We start from the raw sequence: 6,927 nt of genomic DNA on the forward strand, positions 1-6,927 counted from the left end.
GCATAAATAAATACCAAGGACCCATTGAGAAATATTGCATTGTAACATAGTTTTCATGACACATTTTGTCTTACTGTAATGCATTTAAAGTTATAATAATAATAATAGCAGTATTATTATTATTATTATTATTATTATTATTATTATTATTATTATTATTATTATTGTTATTATTATTATTATTATTATTATTATCATCATCATCAAATAGTTTTAAGTATGTTCCTGGAAAACATACTGTAATAAAACAACAATTTTTCAGTTAATATTAGCATACATTAAAGCCAGCAACCATGCTGCACAAATATTTTTACAAGAATCCCACATTGCAATAATATAGTTCTTATAGGAATCACTCTGTTTTTTTTTTTTTTTTTTTTTTTTTTTTTTTTTTATTAATTGTGCTTAATATCATGCAAAAAAATCTTAATGGTCCTAAATATGGATTTTGTTGCCTTTATGGAAAATATGAGTGCTTATTTATTTATTTTTTTTTCCTGACTTTTTTTTTTTTTTTTTCATTAGATTTGCCCTTCAAGGTTATAAAAAAAAAAAAAAAACATACAACAAAATAGTAGGTTTTGCTTGTATTCCTGTTCATGGTTCATACTAGCTGAATGAGGAGAGTAGATGTTCTAACTCGCTGTATTGTCGTAGATGACAGCTCTACATGTTGTCCTTATTAATCATTAAGGAACGTGCCAATGACACCCCACTGCACCCACCTACAGTATGTTTCATGTTTAGGACAGTATGTAACTGAAACCATTGTAAGCATAAAAAAAAAAGCGATGTTATAGGATACTGTAAAATATGTATTCACGAACTTTTGAGAACAATATCATTGGTCAGTGTTTGAATTGACAATATATTTAAAGAAGTATGCTACTAGAAAGCTTCCATTGTGATCTATTATGAGGTGAATTTTGAAGCACAAATGCAGTATGAACTGCTCAAACTACAGTGAAGTTGTACAGCATTATATGAATCTTACAGAGATGTTCAAATATGTTTGGCATGTCTTGAGTAAGTTTTTTTAAGAAATTATTCAGATTTTATTATTATTATTTTTTTCATATTTTTTCTTTCCTTTGGAGGAAAATCCTGGACTTCTGAGGGCCAGTGACAGACATTATTTTTCTATATTTTATGGATTTGTTCTTGTTTTTTTTGTTTTTAAGTGCAATATGTTTGTCATGATGACGTGGTCATGGGCCGGAGCATCTTTACTATTACTTCATCATAGTGGGCGTGGAGATTCTCATTGAACAAGTGTTTTTACATTGAATGAAACGTCAAAAGTGATCAGCTAGGCTTTAACTGTGATTTTGTTATTGATGTTGTTTCTTGGGTGTTTTATTTATTAATTGAAAATAAACCAGTGTTACCATGGCAATGAAGTGCAATCATGTAAAAAGTACTCTTCTTTTTTTACTTTTAAACAACCAGGAGATGGTTTCAGGTGAATATTCTGCTATATTATGCAAGCATCTGTATGTTTGAGAGAGGAGGAATGTATATCTATGAAATTAACCTTTTGGTCTGTGAGTCAGGCAAATGAAAATGAATTGTTTGTAAAGAATGCATTCGGGGGGGGGGGTTTTTTTTTTTTTTTTGATCAAGATATATATAAGCTGAAAAATTTGAAGAACAAGTTTTCCATATTTTCACGATCAAAAACTTTTATAATGTCTTTGCTTCAGAGCACATTTTTATGACCCCAAAACCAAAGCGGTAGGTTTTCTTTTCAACATATACTACATATATGAGTGCAATATTCATTTCTGATGTACTAAAGTCAACATGAAAGCGGATTATAAACGACCCTATGCTTTCTTAACACATTGCTGGTTTTACGGTGTGCACAATTTCACTGGTGCAACATTAATTCAAAAGAATAAAGGATGGTCTTCTTATTGAAATATTTTGCTTGAAATAATCACACCCTCTTATTTCTCAACCCGGCTCCTCCAATCACGTCATTTTTTTTTACAATCTGGTCAATCCCTGGTGGATAAAAGAAAATTCCTGCCTCACATTTTTCATTTTAAATATCCTATTTTTCTCTGAATTAAGGAAATATAAATGTGTTTTGAGAATGTTGATTCATGTTGACTTTTAAGAGATTTTTTTCTCTTAAAAAATCTTGCATCTAACAACTTTCCAACGATTTTTTTCTGCAGAAAAAATATTGAAAAGATGAGAAAGTATTTAAATGTTAGACATTGATGCCCCAAAAAATGCACTGAAGGTTCAAATGCATCATTAATCTTTTTTTGTCCACCGTGAGCTGATCAACACTCAGCCTTCAAACTCTTTTATTTCACTTTAAAATTACCTCTCTTTCTTATTATTCTGTATATTTCTTTACTCATCACCCTTCTACGTGTTTCATCTTAGCAGCATTTCTCGTGCTCGACCTGTTGTTCTGTACTGTGTTGTGTGTTACTGCAGATAATGCAGCTCATCCATGTCCCACTATAAGCCCATGTAAAGAGGGCTTGTAAAGGACACATTTGAGCAGTAATAAATATATTAGGGGACCAAGCTGAAATCATTGTGTAGATAGTGTGTTATTAATATCCTGACTGCATTTATATGAGAGGTGTGTCCCCGTCTGTTTTACTGTGTATTACTGAAACAGACTTTGGTCTGGATAGTTTCTCTTCTCACAGGCTGCTATCACAACTGTCCCAATCAACCGCTCGGAGAAATGGAAAAGGGCATTGTTTTGTTTTATTTTGTTGTTGTAGAAAAAGAGAATGCTTGTCATTTGAGGTATTCTTTTATGTAATGGCTATCTATGTCAGTGTACAGTCAATGTTAAAACTCAAACTGTGATGCCATTCAGAACATAACATAAAGTGAATATATAATACACATAGTAGACTGATAGTTTTTTATATATATATATATATATATATATATATATATATATATATATATATATAAGGACAGTCCCAAGCTTATTTAAGTTTTCCAGAGAAAAGCATTCAGCATTCTATTGTATATCTCATTTAGATTTGATGTTTTGTTGAGTGCAAAAAAATGTTTTTGGATTTTGCGTCTTTTCGTTTTTGGTGGCATGTAGGCACTACACAGCTACAGGCTACAATATTGGTCATTCATCATACAGAGCAAGTTATTTCATTTTCGATATTTTTCGAACCCGATATAAACATGCTGTTTGCAGATAGTGCTTATCCTCTGCACACACGGGCCAGCCCTGTGATGATCACATGACCCCACCATGCTCCTAGAGCTCTCACTGGTCTCGACATAGGGAAAAACATTATCAGGTGTTTACGCAGGGTTACCAGCGCCAGTGATGCCTGTTTTTAATATACAGAGCATTTGCAAAAAAAAAAAAAAAAAAAAAACACTTGGATGGATGTACTTCTAACACCTAAAAGCAGGATGATTATGTGCACATCTTCAGTTTGCTTTCATCACATGCTGTAGCGGTAAGTCTTAAATCCATTATCCATACAGATTTGAAGAGAATGGGCAAACACATTTTAAGTGATGACTGAAGGTTGCACAATTTGGGCTGTGTCCCTGTATGATTAACAACATCCCAAAAGTACTGTAAACTACAAAATACACACTTTTTGTATAAATGTTGACAAAATCGAGGGCACCCTTTTTGCTTAAAGGTCTGCCCTGTTTGCCATAACTTTTTACAATTTTTTATGCAGTTTATTTTTAAGAACGTTTACCAAACTGTCATTTCCCTCTGGTAGAATCCAAAAAAAAATGCTACTTGACATGATGAACAGTTTTGCCTCAAACTGTTGATGGAATTTTCCTATTGAAACGAAAACATATTGGACATATCAAAAGGAGGATGGGTACTTCTGGTTATACATTTTTACATATGTAAAGAGTTTAATTTTTTGGTAAACTTCTGCATACTATCATGACTACAGTTAAGTAGTTATCGTCTTTTTCAGTTGTGGTATATACAGTTATAGTAGAAAAGTAGAAATAACTGTTTTAGAGACAAGCTTAGTAAAACTATTTTAAAATGTTGGTTATAAATCACAAGCTGCTCACACAAAGAGCTGTTCCTCGACACATATAGAAGTCATACGGTTGGCAAGTTTTTGTTTCCTACATTGTGGGGTGGTAAATATCCACAATGCAATCCCGCTCTTTAGTATTTCCTGTCCTATATCCCCCTAGGGGTGATGAGAAAAAACCATCTGGTAAAAGGACTCCAATTGCATGAGGGGAAAGTATCAACTGTGAATCAAAAACTTTTTTTAGACCTTTTTTTGCAAACCCGTTTGACCGAGTTCAAATCAAAAGAGTAATCTTTTCGCCTTGCGCGTTTTAATCACCTATTACAGTGGGTGGTTGCTGTAAGAAGATACCGTTCTCCTGAAAGAGCCACTTTCCCCCTGGAAGTTTAGCTATATGGTGAGCTCCATAAGACAAGGATTTTAGCAGTAACCTCTTAAAGTAATAAAATTAAAAAAGTAAAATAAAAAGCCAAGCTCTGTGCCCACACTTAGCTTAGTGGTTATTGTAAGCGACTAGTGCAAGTTTCTCAGCTAAATAATACACAAATTAGCCCACTGATTTAATGAACATTTGATCATTTCTTTAAATTATTTTTATAAACAATCATTATGTATATACTTATAATTATATTTTATAAGTAAACCTACTCTCTTTTTTGATGTATGCCTTCGAAATGTGGCTTAGGAATCTTAGGAGGGTATTGGATAGTGTAGTTAAAGGGGTCCTATGATGCTCTTGAGAAGTTTTACTTTCTCTTTGGATTGTTACAAGCTGGTTGTGGAATAGATCAAGATTCCCTAAGGTTGCCAAAGACCCAAAGGCTCAAACCAAAGAGATATTCTGTATAAAACGTTAGTACTTGTCCACACCCCCCTTTACAAAAGTGTGTGGAAGAATTGCTATAACACCGCCCACAATGTTCCCAGCCAAGAAAGAAGGCGTAACTTTAGTATTCTCGCTGTAGTTAATTGTTGCCCGCGCTGGTCACCATGTCGTAGGCGTCGAGACATGGTGTTCGTTGTGAAAGCAGAGACTAACCTTGATTTGTTGTCTTCCAAAAGAGGAACACAACTATGAATTCAGTCTGTTAAGTTGTTGTTGACAAAACATGTTCCAGAACCAGTTCAACCCAAATATTCAGATGTGTACAGCGGCATATTTACTAAGGACTAACTGACTGCTTCCTGAGAGAGTTAGCCTCACAGTCGGGAAGTATCTTTTTATATGTAAAGGATTTTGCCACGGATGATGATTTCAAAAACAGTGAGTTTTGTACACAGTGTTAGAGTAGTGCTTGTAGTTTTGTTGTTTCTTCTTCCGATCGCCAAAACATGCAGACATGGTTTTATGTTTATGTGGCAGTCGGTAATGTTGTTAAAAATCAGTCAAGTCATTATTTTCCGTCAATTATGTCCCCACTGGATGCAACCAATGCCCTTGTGTGTAAATGGGTTTTTTATTGGGTTTTGTATGGCTCGTAGGCAGTACCCATGGCACGACCAGTGTTTCAAGGGTGTAACATTTTCCATCACATGCTTGAGGCATTCTAGCCCATTAACACAAAAGCACTATATAGCTGGGCCAATCAGAGCACACCTCGGCTTTCAGACCGATGAGCTTGTGGAAAAATTCAAGGTGTTTCATACAGATCAGGCATTAGAGGAGAAAACTAACATCTTACAAGTATGTGGAAAATACTGTGTTATTTTGAAGCTTAAAACACCCGCCAACAACACATTTCATTACATCAAATACACAAAAATAAAGTTCTTTGGTAGAAACGTCATATGACCCTTTTTCAAAAGGTCAAAAAAGGTATAAAAAAAATAATATAAATAAATAAAAAAATCCTCACAGCTCTTAAATTAAAACCCTTACTGTAGGCTTAAGCTGTAGACGGCCCAGTTAACGTCTGTCTTGCCTGATCATCCTTGCTCGGCTCTTTAGGTTTTTGGAGGAGAACTTGTCACCATATCCGCGCGGGATAGAGTTATTCATGTACATAACCCGCAAGATTCTTTGTATTGTTTTTAATATTAACATATACACATTGTAACCATCTTCACTGAACAGACAGACAGGTCCCTTTCTGATGTGAGAGGATCTACGATTTAACCCGACTCTTTCTAACCAGCCAAAAGAATTGGAGTTACGGAAACACCAAAGACAACAGACTGACATTACTCAGGCTTCAGATTTTTTTATTGCATAATTACGTGGAAATATTTTTTAAAAATGTACACATGACTCCCTGCGTCTGCAAATGATGTGCTAAAAAAATAATAGTTTTTTTCATGCACAGATGATTTTGTTAATTCAGGGTTGACGCTTCTATTGTGCTCCGGTCTTTGACATGTTTAGTTGCCAGTCCTGCAGGGTGCAAGACTTTTACTGTCCCTAGGCCTGAGGGTGAACTGCAGCTCGGCAGGGCCTGAGAAGCGTCCCTCATCTTCCTGCAGAAAAATCACTGAACTCCTGCTGCAGAATACCTCCTGACCCACCATAACTTCCTGGGCATTTTAGACCGGCCTCGCACCACCTGCAGCTGGTCAATTTAATCTGGGAACCCGTTCCACTGTGACTGGCGCATCCAGTACATTAAAGACATGTATGGCTACAGAAGAATAAAGCCATCTTCTGTGATGCCGGTGTGTGCCAGGTCCTACAGAAACTAGCACACAGGTCAATCGATGAGATCATGAGTGCTGATTTGTGTCCATGTGTCTATGGTCACTGCTTTGAGGGGGTTTGATAATGTACATCGTATGCTTAATGCTTTGCTTTTATCAGTTGGTTTGCTTGCTGTGGTGCTTGCAGCATAGCAAGAAACTATAAGTGTTACTCTGGGAACTGATGAGAGGACACACGGAATGAGGAGAAGAAGAATTCTCTGCGATCACT

This window comes from Cyprinus carpio, chromosome A23 (genome assembly GCF_018340385.1).
Source record: "Cyprinus carpio isolate SPL01 chromosome A23, ASM1834038v1, whole genome shotgun sequence".
Lineage (NCBI taxonomy): Eukaryota > Metazoa > Chordata > Actinopteri > Cypriniformes > Cyprinidae > Cyprinus > Cyprinus carpio.